Here is a 14,674-nt window from a genome sequence, read left to right as displayed (position 1 = left end):
GAACATAATCAGATCAAGGTATCCACTGGTCTCCAAGTGAGTTTTTATGATCACAATAGCTCTTGCCAGAACACACTGTTTACCGTGCTTTGGCTCTCTATGTGACATCTCTATGTGACTATATGAGGTACCTAAAATTCAATGAAGTGAGGGCACATAGGGAGTTTCCCTATAAAATGGGTTGTCACTTTTTGGAATTGGTAGTACAATTTGGGTAAACAAGTGTGTTCTTTGTCTATTGTGGTTACTACTTTCTCCATTATCTCACATCTGGTGACGCGTGATGAGGAATAAATTGGATATTGAGTTTTGTGTTTGTCATTTGATGAGACACTGCCACCACATTTCAGCTGATCTAAATTTTTAGAAGATGCTTATTGACGTTATATAGAGTAATTATTACATTGTGTTAGATCTATGATCACAATTTTGACTGTTTCTCCCTTAGTTTTTGCCTTTTAACTTCTGATTAGGTGTCCACTTCTGCCATATTACATATAATCAAGTAATCACTTCAGCACATAGCTGGAGAAATCTAATTTCTTATGCAAACTTGTGCTTTGAAAGGCTGGATTTATAGAGGCTAACATTTCTATTGATGGTATGTGTCATAAGGAGAACTACTGCTACATATTACACTGCATATGTCCTAAGGCTTTAGGCCATGTGCAGTGGGGGTTGAGTGTTAGTGGAGGATAGGGCACAGGGCCTGGACTTGAGGCCTGGCTATGTGGTCAACCCCCGCTGTACACAGCCTAAGGTTGTGTACAGCAGGGTTGGATGCTCTCGAAGGATTGGGCACTGCGCCAATTTAAAATATGATTTAAAAACAATTCACTGAAAAAACAAAAGTTAAATCGACGTTCCAGTTAGGTGTTTGAAAAAGAAAGGAACAAACGTTTTAAAAAAAAAACAATCTCTAAAAATATGGCAATTATAGTTCCGTAAATTAACTATAACTTGCGCCCCCATCATGCACTAATTATGTCGTCACATATTACATCATTCATGACATGTTATATGACATGGTTCATGACGCAACTCATTAGATTTAATTAATAATATTATACAAATTAGAAATGAGTACCACAGTCCCCAAGGTAATGTGTGATGTAATAAGCAGTGCATGATGGCGGCACAAGTAATAGTTAATTGACTAAACTTTAACTGGCATTTATCAGTGTTTTTTTATTAGTTAAATATCGAACTATAATGTCACTTTAGCCTTCGTTTCTGTCAGTGAATACATGTGTAAATTCACTGAAAAAACATAAAGGTTAAAATAAAAATACAGTTAGGTCAAAATGTCACTTACAACATAACATTTTAAACTAAAAAACATTGAAATTCACTGATTATAGTTAACTGAACTAACTATAACTTTTCCGAAGAAGTAACTATGACTTGCACCCCCACTGTGTACAGTGTTGCCATCAGGGATGCCATTTGAGATGTCATCAGTGATGTTATCAATGGTATTACTGGACATGTCATGAGTGAAATAATATGTAGGGGTAGAAAAAGTCCATGGCGATGACACAAGTTATATTTCATTAATGGGGCGAGTTATAGTTACTTCAGTTAACTATAACTGGTGAATTTCATAGGGGCAGATTCACAGAACCAATCTTAGATACTTACTACTTTTGGTATTCAGAGAAGGCATTTAGTAGTAGTAATGTTAGGACTCCTAACTTTACTACTACTAAACTGAGACAAAATCCTAACTTTACTACTACTAAATGCCTTCTGTGAATACCAAAAGTAGTAAGTTTAGGATTCTATCTCAGATTAGTTATGTGAATCCGCCCCATTGTTTTTTAAATGTTATGTTGTAACTGACGTTTTGACCAAACAATAACTGTCACCTTAACCTCTGTTTTTTTCAGTGAATTTCTACAGTCTTTTCAATTTAAAGTCATCCCAGTTTATAAAAAAGAATAGGCCTTTTGGCTTTGTCAAGGAGTGTGCTGATATTTCTAAGCATCCCCAAAGCTGGAGATTTATCTCTTTAGCATGGAACTGCAGGGACCCCTTGTGGTTGGTATTGTCTGGCTTGAAGAGTGTAAAATAAATATTTTAACACTATAACTTGTTCCCTAAAGTAACTACAGCTTGCGCCCTCGCCATGCACTGCTAATTACCTCACATATTACAACACTCATGACAACATCTGACATGACATCATCAGGGCCGGACTGGGAACCAAAACCGTCCCTGGCAAAGTGCTCGGCTGGCCCCTGGGGGGTTGGGGGTGCCGCTGAGCTGTTTGCCAGGGCCGGTTTTGCCCGATTTTGTTACAGGGGCTGATATTGCAGCTATGCTGCAAAATCACTGTAGGAGAGTAGGATCTGCCCTTATGTTGCCCCCACTTTTTTTCTGATGTATACACCGGTTTCTGGCTATAGTCTGGCTGGGTCCCTGCTAATCAGGGCCCCAGTCTCTCTGTTCTCTCTAAACGACTTGGTGTCCATATTAGATGCACTAGTGATTGGATACTGTGGTACCTTATGAGCCCCTAGTATATGGTACCTTAGGTACCTAAGGCATAGGCACTTCACAGGCCTACCAGGGGCTGCATCACGTATTATGCCACCCCTGGGAAGCATTCTCAATCTGACACGACAGGCCTGCTACTGCAGCCTGTGTGAGGTAGTGTTAGCACTCCTCACAGAGATATAGGTTTCTATATCTCACCATATACACACATGTAAACCAAGCACCCTTCCCTCAGGATTGATAGGGCCTGCCATAGGGGTGGTTTTCTGTCGTTTTACATGTCAAACAACTTGGAATCATACCCCCACATCAGTCCATGATGTGGGAGCATGATCCCACCCTTCTAGAGGGGACGACATGTAAAACGACAGAAATCCTATAGAGCCCTGGCATACCAAAATGGATGCCACCAGCACAGACACTGGGCTGCCCTCCTGCTGCTGACTGAAACTCGCAGTGGAGGAAGCCCAACAAAGGGCATCCTGTCACAGGGAGGTGTCACCACCTTCCAGACAGGATTTAGTGTATTGGGGCTGGGTGGGTGCACTCCTAGAGTGCTTTGAAGTTCTGCACTGGGGGAGCAGTAGGCTCCTCTGTGCATATGCCAGCTCAAACCGGTTCAGAGGCTACCTGCCCCTGCTCTGGCGTGAAACTGGACAAAGAGAAGTGGGTGTAACCACCCCGTACCCTGACCCTCCCAGAGGAGTGGTCATAGAGATAGTCCCTCCCCTATCTTCAGTATAAGATAGCAAGCTTTGCCATTGCAAATCAGATAACCCTAGACGACGCTCTACAAAGAAGAATTACTGGCCCTTCTACGTTCCACTACCTTTGGAAGACAGAAGAATCTCCCTTGGAGTCAAGGAGTGACTCCCCTGCTTGGCAGGCACCAAAAACCTTAATCAATGGTTGCAAACTTTCCCGCTCCCGCTGGAGTTCAAAGTCCCTGCAGCCCCAGAAGTAGATTTCCTGACTTCTCGACAGCCATTGTGAGTCCCCAGCAGAGCTGTGGTGAGTGGACCCCACGAGTGACGAGGAACAGCAATACCTGGGGACCGTGCACTATTGTCAAGTGCAACCCCTTCACAACGTTCTACGAACTTGTGCATTGGACTATTTGTGGCCCAAGCCTCCAGCAGGTTTTTCAGCAAAAATAAGAGGCCTACCCCGTCCTGAGTGACCGTGGGCTCCTATGAAGCAGTTCCTGAAGAGGCATCTTTGCGATCCCTTGCCCGTTAGCTTGTGGGTCCCTCGAAGACTTTCTTATCAACTTATCAACTTGCTGGTCTGCACCATCGACTTTCTTCACTCTACACAAGACTTGCAGTTGCCAAGGCTTGTTGGCTCCAATCTGGTTGCCAACACTGCAGTCAGCTGCAAACGTTGTAGGACACTTCGAATCCAGCTGCTGGTCATCGTCGATCTCTCCTGGACCTCGTGAGCGAAGAGTCAAAACACCATCGACGACCTGAAATCACCCAACATCTGTGGTCATCCATCTTCCTGGCCACCGGTCACTGGCAAGGGACTTTAAACACTGTCCCTTCAATTTTCAGGTCACCTCCATCTTGAATCCACCCTTGGATTCCACCGGACACTTCTTCAGTCGACGCAAGCAGCAAGTCTTCTTTGGTCCCCATAGAAAACAGCGACGCGACCCGACACCAAAAGACACCTATGCACCCGGCTTCCCTGGGTGAGGTAACTCGTGCACTCCGGTGCCCTAGTGTATGTTGGCCCTAGAATTACTTACCTTGTAAGTGGCTTGCTTGTAGACTTCCTCGAAGTACCCTAAAACTTTAAAAATCAAACCGCGACTTGAACCATTATAATCAATAGGGAACCCGCGGCTGTGCTCACACACTGCACGCGTCTCCCGTGGGCCTGTTACTTACCTGTTAACACTGCAGTAGTGAAGCCCCAGCGATTCCCCAGGCCCTAGGCCTTGTCATTTTGCAAGTCGACTTTCTTATACCATTTGTTTAGTATATGATCTGCTACGCCCCTAGGGCTCCAGCCATATTTGTGCTTAACTTATTGAGAAACGTTGAATTTTGAATGTGTATCTGGCTTCTAATCTCATAAAGAGATTAGTAGAGTGTGTCTAGTAATAAATACATATATATTTGATATATATACCTATGTGGTGTCCTTTCATTTGGTAATTCAAGAGATTATAAGGTAAAACAATCTGCTTTACATTCCTCTGAGACTTAGCCTGAAGGCTGCTCTCCACAGCTACCACTAGGCTAGCTTTCTTTAAAAGGTTGTCTTAAACCTACTACCATAAGAGTCGAATTGGTCTGGTGCAAGGTGGCCACTATAACTAGTGACCAGCATATGCCAGGCCAACTTCTCACAATCACCCTGTAACAAAAACGGCTCCCCAGGGGCCCAAAACCGGCCCCCGCCCTGGCGGCCCACCGGGGAAATGCCCGCTATGGCCAGTCCGGCCCTGGACATCATTGATGGTAACCCAGTGCATGGCGAGAGCGTAAGTTATAGTTACTTTAGGGCAAGCGTTTTTGTTTAAAATGATATGTTTTAAGTGACATTTTAACCTAACTATAATTTCCCTCTAACATTTGATTTTTTTGGTGAATATAGATGGATAGATAGATGGATAGACAGACAGACAGACAGACAGACAGACAGACAGACAGACAGACAGACAGATAGATAGATAGATAGATATTGATTTGCTTATACCTGTAGTACCATTTGACAAATGTGTGTTAAATTTAGCAGACATTTAGCATGTTCTGGTCACTCTTAGGGCCTGATTTAGATCTTGGCGGACAGTTTACTCTGTCACAACGGTGATGGATATCCCGTCCACCCAAATATAATTCCCATTATAGCCTACGGGATTTATATTTCGGCGGACGGTATATCTGTCACAGTCGTGATGGGGTAATTCATCTGCTGAGATCTAAATCAGTTGTTTAGGGGCACATTTGCAAAGGGGGGGTTCAAAAAAGTGTTAATTTACTAATAATTGTGATACCGTTTCACAAATCAGCACTAAATTTGGCAAACCTTTTGCACGTTTAGTTTTCTGTTGGCATGTCAAGCTTTACATAACTAAATCAAGGGTAGAAAATTGAAAGGGGGATCAAAATGTTTTGTATGCTAATAATGTTTGGTGCCTTATAACAGATCTGCATAACATTTGGCAGACCCTTATCAGGTTTAAATTACTCTTGATACATTGAGTATCATGCAGTCCATCAAGGAGGGACAGAGTTAAATAGGATGGGACAAAAAACATTTAATTTGGCAATAGCTTTGACTCTGGTTAATTAATTGGTATGATAGTTGACAGGCCGTGAGCATGTTAAGCCCAGTGCAGGAATCTCAGGTTTCAGGCAGGTTTGACAAAGGGGCAAAGTTAAATGGTGCGGGGGAGGGTGAACAATTCCGTACAAATTCATCAACTGGGAGCACTGTTCTAGGGAGACTAAAAGTGTTTATCTACTGATAATTTGCTAACCCATTGACCCTTACTGTGCATGACCTCCAAACATAGGTAGAATGGGTTAGCCACAGGGCATGGCACATAGGCTATAGCCTGGCCAATTATTTAAAAAAAATGTTTTTATAAGGATTCATGGAACCTGTTTTAAGGGGTTCATAGACCAAACTTTGGTACTGGAGACTCAAGATGGACAACAGGAGCTAAAAGCTTCCTTTTCTAAGGGAGGAAGCTTTTATTTTGAAATCTAGGTCCACAGACAGTCTGTAAATCTGTGTTTGAGGACCTCCCTCCGCACATTAACAATCCAACTATCTCTAACATGTTTGCTATAATTCCGTTCAAGAATTCTTATTGTAGTGGAGACCAAACATTCCTCTGGCAGTTAAAATGGGAAATGCTGCTTTAGCATGCCATTATCAATCAATCAAAATACGTTATTTGGTTTAAAATATCAAGTCATAAAAGTCAGATAGCGACAATAACAAAAGGTACGCATACAAGACATAAAAAAGTACATCATTATTCAGTAATAATAGAATTCTTTAATCTGATGGCTCTATTTTAAAAATAACCCACAGACCAGCAGATCAGAGGGTCACTAAGTAACTGTAAAAAGAATAACGCAGATCTTGCCTGGGTAATGTTCCTTCCGACTAAAAGTGGCCTTAAAAAGCGAGATCTCAATTGTTTGTAAATCGGACAAAATAGGATAAAGTGCATGGTGTTTTGTTGAGATGTTGAGTTGCAGAGATAAGGAGGGTGATCCACATCCCTGGACCATCCCTTAGGTACACACTTAGGGACCATATTTAGCCTAAAGCGTGTTAACAAAAAATTATGAGCATTAGACATGTCTCATCAGAGACATGGCTCTATTGACAAAGAGGTCTGACTGATTGTGTGCCACTTGACAGAAGCCTTAGACAGAGCAAGGGATTCCCTTTCATCATGTAGCTCAGAAAGGCTTCTTTCACCCAGGTGAGGTCCGCTTTGACAATACTCTCAGGGTTACGAAAAAGGGTAGGCCGGCCTTCACATATCTGATCCAAGAAATCGGTAAAGCATAATCCAATGTTAAACAGTCCTTTAAAAACATCTTATTAAGGTCCAGCTCAGGTTTGAGCCAGACGGACAACCATGGCATGAGGGGTCTTAGCTGTATAATATCACACAAAAACTTTGCCCCAGCTCTTCATGGATGACAAATGTGGAAGTAATACTGGGGAGTGCAAGAAGACTTCTCAAAACATGTTCTCAAACCATTGTAAACTGCTTATGTGGGCATACCCCATATATGACAGCCATAAAACACTATGGGTACACATTTAGTTTTCTAAATCTTGAGCATTGCACGCACAGACTTATGCCCTAACCTGGCAGCAAAGTCAAAAACCGAGGCAATGCTCTGGCAAAAAGGAGCCTCCTTTCCCTAATCTATGGTGACCAAGTGGTGGAAGAATCATACAGAATGCAAAGGTAGGGAAAGGTTCTGACTTTAGGAGGTGATCTACCCTTACATAAATGAGTTCTACATTTAGCTGTTTTTCGGTCTCATTGTCATGGTGTGAGATTTAATAGAATTGATGGGCAAATCAAGTGTGTCCATGTAAATATTAAAAACGTTCAATAAAATTTGGAGGCCTTGAGCTTGAGCTTGAGTGCAATCCACATATTAAAGGGCTGGGACAGGCTGACCAGCTAACATAGGTATGTAACAACCCCCGGCTACTAGTACTTGTTCCAACTTGTTCACGTAGAGAGTAAATAAAAAGAGGGCCATAACATAGCTTTGTCTGACCCCACTATTAGGTAAAATGTGCTCAGTAGATTCTACCTTATGACAATATCTAACAGAAGCATTCAAATTAAAGTGCAAATCTAAAAAAAAGACCAATCTTTTTGTCAATCCCCAGATCCAGCATGATAGACCACAATGTTTCTCTTTTAGCCCTGCCAAAAGCAGAGCCTAAGTCCATGAAAACCTACTGTACCACTCCTGGTCTAGCCACAGTGTACTAATTAATTAGAAAATACCGGTTCAAACATTGCTCCACCATACCTTTACCTGGTCTAAAATCATAGTGAACTCCAGAGAGCACTTTGCAATCTTTGGCCCAGGTCTAGATAGTATAATTCTCCCTATTTCTTTGACCTCTGAATTTATCAGCGATATTGGACAATAACACAGAGGGTCATCCCTCTGTCCTTTTGTAAACAGACGATAACTGATTTAGACCAATAACTAAGGAGATGTACCTAAGGGCTGCATTCAAGGTTATGGTAAGCAGCAGGGCCCACAGAAATACAATGGACTTAAATAGGTCCAACATGACCCCTTTGGGACCTTGCGCTTTATTATTAGGTTAAGGACAGCATCTCTCACTTTGTATAGCATAGCATACCATAAATGACTGCAAAATGTTTGACCCAAGAGTCAGGTGTGATGTGCTGTGATAATAAGCTGCCAGAGTCAGGGTTAAATAAGGGACCGTTCAGAATCTCTTAGAAATTTGTACTGCACCTGGGAGAGCAGGCAACAAAAAGGTCCTACCATGCCTCTTGTTTCAAAGTACGTTTCCGGAGCTGTATAGAGTCTTTGTACGAGGTTCTAAGGTTAGCGACTTTAGCTCTATCCCTGGGAATCTCCTAAAGAACGATCAAAAGGTCACCATGAGTCTTGCTACAAGAATGATAGAACCATCTCACAGGGGAGAATGAACATGGCCTAGTGAAGGTGAGAAGGCCCTTCACATGAAGACTTCTAGTACAAAGAGAGCTAAGAAGGTTCTCATTATTGAACTGTGGGGCATAATTACAATACTCAATCGCCACCACAACGTCACTTTTAGTGACGTTCTGATGGTGATAGGATCTTTGCCTTATTTACAAGGCAGCGTTAAGCCACGTAACGTGGCTTAACACTGCCTTGTAAATAAGGTCACCTTTCACGCTACACTTAGCGTGAAAGGGGTGGGCAATGGGTGTTGTGGTGGGTGTTCCACCGCAACGGCCATTGATTTTGACGTTGCCCCCTAATTACAAGGGTAGCGTAAATAGGAGGCAGCACCAAAATTAGGACCAGGGAAAACCTGGTCTTAAACAGGTGAAACGAGGAGAAATGCTTTATTTCTCCTTGCTTTTGCTGTTTCCATGTGTGCTGCCTTGGGCAGCACACATGGAAACAGCAAAACACCAATGATTGTTTATGTGCGGGAAGGTCCCCCTTAATTTAGCACCAGCACAGGGAGAAACGCAGGGCTGCACCATATTCTAGTAAATATGGTGCAGCCCTGCGTTTCTAAAGTGACGAAGCATGTCGTTAGCCTTCTTGGCTTAACGACACGCTTTACCACTTTATTGTAAATATGCCCCTGTGTGTCAAGACTTGATGAAAGGGCATCAGAGACAAAAGACCTAATAATTTAAGAGGAGAAGAGTCAGGGTTAATATCCTCCCATCTGAGTCTGCACTCCCGGTCATGAGGGGTCACCTGCTCACAGGGTAAATTCGTGACAGGGGCCATGTAGTACCCAAAAGGGAAGGTAGCTTACAAAGAATTATAGTCACTTCTTCTGTCCAAAAGAACCTTATATTTAATAAGATAAGAGACCAATGCAGCAGAGAACAAAATAAAATCAATCACAGTGGAGGCGCCTCTCCCTGTAAACGTAGGCGTAATACCCCTAGAGCCAGACTTCATATCACCATCATTCAGAGCAGACATATTATAATCATTCAACATGGTGTTAAACAACTCACCCTGAGTGGCATGTTCAAAGTGAGTGTCCGGTTTCCTTCGGACAGTAAATGTGCCCTCACTTTCAAAAGGGGTGCCATCAAGTCTAGAATAGACTACATCATGGTGAGTGCCGCACATTGGGGCTATCTGAATGATTTCAGGGTGGACAACAGGGAAGAGAGTGATAATTTTCCATTGTGCTTCACTGTGACAGGGAGGTTGATTGAAGCTTGAGCTGTTGCCAACGCGAATAAGCTTTCACAGCTGTCAATTTGTAATATTTGCAGGTCATTTAAATGGTCCTATATTGTTAATAGAGTTGAGCCCCTGACTGGCATTTATAACGCATTTCACAACGCACTTATCCCCTACAATAATGTATGTCCAGCTGATGTACTAGTGCAAATCTGCCACTGTTTGGTTGAGAACATGAAAGTTATTCTGACTAAGCCTAAAAAAATAGGTCTGACTTCAAGTGCTCCTAGGAGCTTATCTATCACCCCTTGGGAGAACAATGAGTACTCACTAGCTAAGAGAAGGCTACTAGTGGCAGTCAAGGCCAAAAATACGGTACAAATAAGGCAATTTAGGGCAAAATACAAGAAGGTATTATAAACGCTGGGATGATGACAACTGGGATGATCTTATTATTGCAGCCGGGACTAAAGATCAGACCACCTTTTGGAGAATACTAGTGCATGGATGTAAAAAAGGCAGGACTAATACAGATCATTATCTGGATCCAGGCACTTGGTGTAGACACTTTTTTAAATTATATTCTTGGGCCCTCGAGCCTTGCACATATCCAACTGAACCCCCTGAGGCCCCATCTCACCAACAGCTAGAACCAATCCTTCACTTTAGTAATGAAGAGACAAGGACAGCCATAGATTCCACCAGATCAGGCAAGGCCCCGTGACCCGCCAGAATACAAGGGGACCTTTTAAAGCGTGACTTAGAAATATGGGTGCCGCCCATATGTCAACTTACTAAGTGGCGCCAGGTTCGCCTATTCCCGAATCATGGAAGGGGGGCGAAATTGTCCCCATCTACAAGCAGGGCAGCAAGGAAAACCCAGCCAATAATAGATCGATAAGCTTAATTGTCATTATCTAAAAAGTCTACGGCAAGCAGATATTGAATAAATTAAGCTTCTGGATACAAAAGAATAATATTCCCTCACCATGCCAGGCGGGTTTTAGAAACAAGACAAGCATGATCGATCAGGTGTTCAGACTTTCATGTTTAGCCTGGAAATATGCCAAACTAAAGGTCAGCCACTTGTACGTTGCTTTCATTGATCTGAAAGCTGCATTTGATTTAGTACCAAGGGATCTCTTATGGGAATCACTGCAACAACAAGGGGTATGTTAAGAGATCCTGACACAGATAATCAGAATTCACCAAGACAACTATGCAAAGGTGCGATGGGGCCGGGGGGGCGAACTTACAGAGGCTATTCCTGTTATGAGGGGTGTGACACAGGGGAGTGTCTTGGCACCCAAACTCTTTTTATTGTATGTTAATGATGTAGTCCAGCACATACAAAACTGCACTCACGATTCACCAAACCTAGGAGGGGACCCCACATGTGCACTAATGCTCGCAGATGGCACAATCTTGCTGTCTCAGACCCTAAGGGGGCTACAAAGACTACTTGATAGCTTTAGTGATTACTGCAGACTGAAGGGTTTAGAAATAAATTCCATCAAGACCAAATATATGGCCATTAGATCACATAAAAGTTTCAAGAATGATATAGCGATTGAACAAACACCACTGGAGCATGTTTCTTATTTGAACTATTTTGGTGTACCAATCGATTCAAAACTCTCATGGAAACCCCAAATTAATAAGGCAAAGGTAGTCTTGCTTCAAAACACCATGCCAATTGTCAAAAAGCAGCAAGCTACCAAGACCAAGGCAGTGTCTCAGGCTCATGAAGTTTATAGATATAGAGCTCAGACAGCAGCCATACTGGGTGGAACTATGGGGTGGGGAGAATTTGAACTCACTTGTCATAGGAGAAAACAAAATGATCCGGATGTTAACATGTCTCCCCCAAAATACACCTTTGGTCCCACTGTTCCATGATACTGGTATTAAGAGACTGGAACATCTAGCCATATTGAGACCCCCATTATACTGGATAAACCCCTATAGGCAAGGATTTAAGGAGCTACTGGAACTTGAAGGGCCAGCTCTCCTTTCTTTGGTTCCGCCAAGTGCAAAACTGGTTCCATGAGCTGGGCCGGAGTACTTTCTGGACGTTCCCCTAGTTCACTGACTGCATATCCTAAGAATGACTTAAAGCTCATCTATTGGGAATTTATAGTGGATAAGGTCCATCTTGATTATATAATGGGTAGACTAACTACACAGTTTCTAAGCTTTAAACCATTGTCAAATTTTGAACCTTTTCTTGACGAACTCCATCCCCAATTAGCAAAAACCTTTTTCATGAAGTTTTGATTTGAAACTCCTCAGATTAACTCAATCAGAGCTAAAAGGTCGCCTGGTCAAATAGTGGGGAGAGAAACCAATTGGACTTTATGTGAGTTGGATGCCGAAGAAAATATTGCACACATTTTATTTTTCTGCCAGCAATATGCTGCAGGAAATGGGTAAAACCAATGTGTCTGGGTCTGAGGATTAGAACATTTTCAGATGCCCTAAGTATTATGAAAACAGTCACTTCACGATTGATTGTATTTGTTGTCAGCAGATTTTTGCATTTTGTTTTTATCTTCTAGTAGTCCTTTTTATAGTGCACAATGATGAACTGCAAATAATTGTATATAATTGTGGGTAATTTTATCCAGTGCTATATGGTAGTGTGCTTTTTATGGTAATTTTAACTGAAAAAAGCACTTTGATCGATGTCTTAAGCATTTTTACTTTATGTGCTATGCACTTTATGACTACCTACTGTTGGTAGTGCCCGAGTATCCCTGAACCAGTGCACAAGGCTAGACATCACAGTTGGCATAGCGGACCCTCCTACAGTTAATAATCAGATTCTCTCTGAGGTTTTTGCCTTACTGGATTCTGTTTAGCAGGGAGGTACTCATGTGTGCTCTATCATAAACAAATGCAATATGTTTGTAACTATTTTTAGATTATTTGCTGCAAAGAATCGTGTATTTGTCTATATGGAATTCCCTTATTGTGGAGATGTCCCAGGATGCTTGTTTTCCAGTCCAGGGAGGATCTGGCCTCGCAGTTCGGGCTGGACTGTTCCCATTGGGCGCAGGGTCAAGACTGATTTTTATATGGCCGGGTCCAAAGTGGAATAGCATGGTGAGCAAAGAAACAATGGATTTAGGCCCAAATCTCTGTACTGGGGGTGAATGTTTGACATTGTTCAGCATTCAGTCCATCAATTGTTCTTTTTGCATCTCTCAGGATGACATCAACGTCCTTATAGTGTAGCAGCCGGATCACTATCAGTCTCAGCAGGGCAACATGGAGGTGCCTCCTCGTCAGAACCCGGTGCTCCTGTTCGATAGTGAAGAAGGGCGAATGGGTGGTAGTAGGAACCTAACTGCAGAACCATGCTTCTGAGGTGGCCACTGCATCCTGCCCACTGCATTTTCAGGAAGACTCACCCTCAGAGCAATGTCCAATAGCACTATTATGAAGTCAGTGGGTACCTGTGTCTAGAACCTCCTTGATGAGATTTTGAGCTGCTTGTTGTGGGATATTGTGATAGAGGGATGATATATCCATTGTGACTAATAGATTGCATGGGATTGAAAAGATGATTCTCCATTTGCTTGATTACATTCATGGTGTCATGTAGGAGAGTGGGCGTTATGCACACAAAAACTTAATGAATACATCAATGTATTTCCTCTTGTTGTTGACACACTTTTCCACACATTGCACTAGCACACTTTCACCAAACACAGAGCGCCTTTATAATAATATTATGGATTGTACTACTACTTTAACAAATGTCTGCTATAAAGTAATTATTGTATTTTTTTTTAGAGAATCCGACAGAACCAATTTATAGCGTATCATATGTTAGTTGTTGCTGTACCAAAGCGCCACATGAGTGAGACCATCTTGGTTGTTTTTCAGTGAGGAACTTTTTTTTTTGTGGTATTGTATTCCAGAAAAATAAGTGGTGAACATCTAAGGGGTTTAAATTTTTCTTTTGGTTTGCTGTATGAGACGGTTAGGGTGCCTACACTATCTACAGTGGTCGTGAGATTACTTTATCATATGAAGACCTGTGGTAAATTTAGAGGCATGTGGAAAGCACCACTGTAATTCCTCATTTTCACCTAGCCTGGAAATCTCTGAACACCACACCCAGGATGTCCGCATTTACCGGGTGCGGTATATACTTCAACCCCATCTTGCCCACCTGTAATCGTGGCCTTTCACTCCTACCATATGTCCATGTTCTTTACCTGAACCCACACCATAAGCTGTCTGATCACTTTATCTTCATCCAGTTCTTTCTCTCCTTTCTGCTGTTCCAAGATCCCCTCATTTTGTGCTCCCTTCATTGTTTATCTCTTCATATTCATTAGCCTTGTTCCCTCCCCAGCCCAATCTGACTTCCATAGCGTCATTTCTGAGGCTTGTGGGCCTAATACATAAATTGGGGGACAGCTCGTACTCCGCCAGGGTGACTGAGTAAATTACAAGGTAGCCCTGACAGAGGTGCCACCCACCAAACTATGAAATGTCCGCTGGACCAGCGGACATTTCAAGCATTGACATGAACAGCCTTCACAGCAGTTCCTGCCAATACATTATAACTTTGATGGGCAGCTCCATCCAAGTTACATTTTTTTTATTTAAAAAACAAAAAAACCAAAGTGAGATTTTTATTTCTGAAAATAAAAAAAAACAATGTCTCCTTCACCATGGGTGTTGCCACCCATGGCCAGGTGGGCGTTGAGCACTTTCAGTGCCCCTTACTGCCAGGTTTTTCCTGGCAG

At 42.4% G+C, this 14,674-nt stretch overlaps 1 protein-coding gene across 1 annotated transcript in view; it reads left to right on the top strand.

The window, feature by feature from the left end:
- LOC146833580 (guanylyl cyclase C-like) overlaps positions 1-14,674 on the top strand; it is a 619,755-nt gene that overhangs the window by 323,405 nt on the left and 281,676 nt on the right. The gene's annotated exons all lie outside the window — the stretch shown is intronic.

This window comes from Triturus cristatus, chromosome 4_2 (genome assembly GCF_964204655.1).
Source record: "Triturus cristatus chromosome 4_2, aTriCri1.1, whole genome shotgun sequence".
Lineage (NCBI taxonomy): Eukaryota > Metazoa > Chordata > Amphibia > Caudata > Salamandridae > Triturus > Triturus cristatus.
The sequence above is the reverse complement of the archived record's forward strand: the minus strand, read 5'-3'. Positions and strand labels throughout refer to the sequence as shown.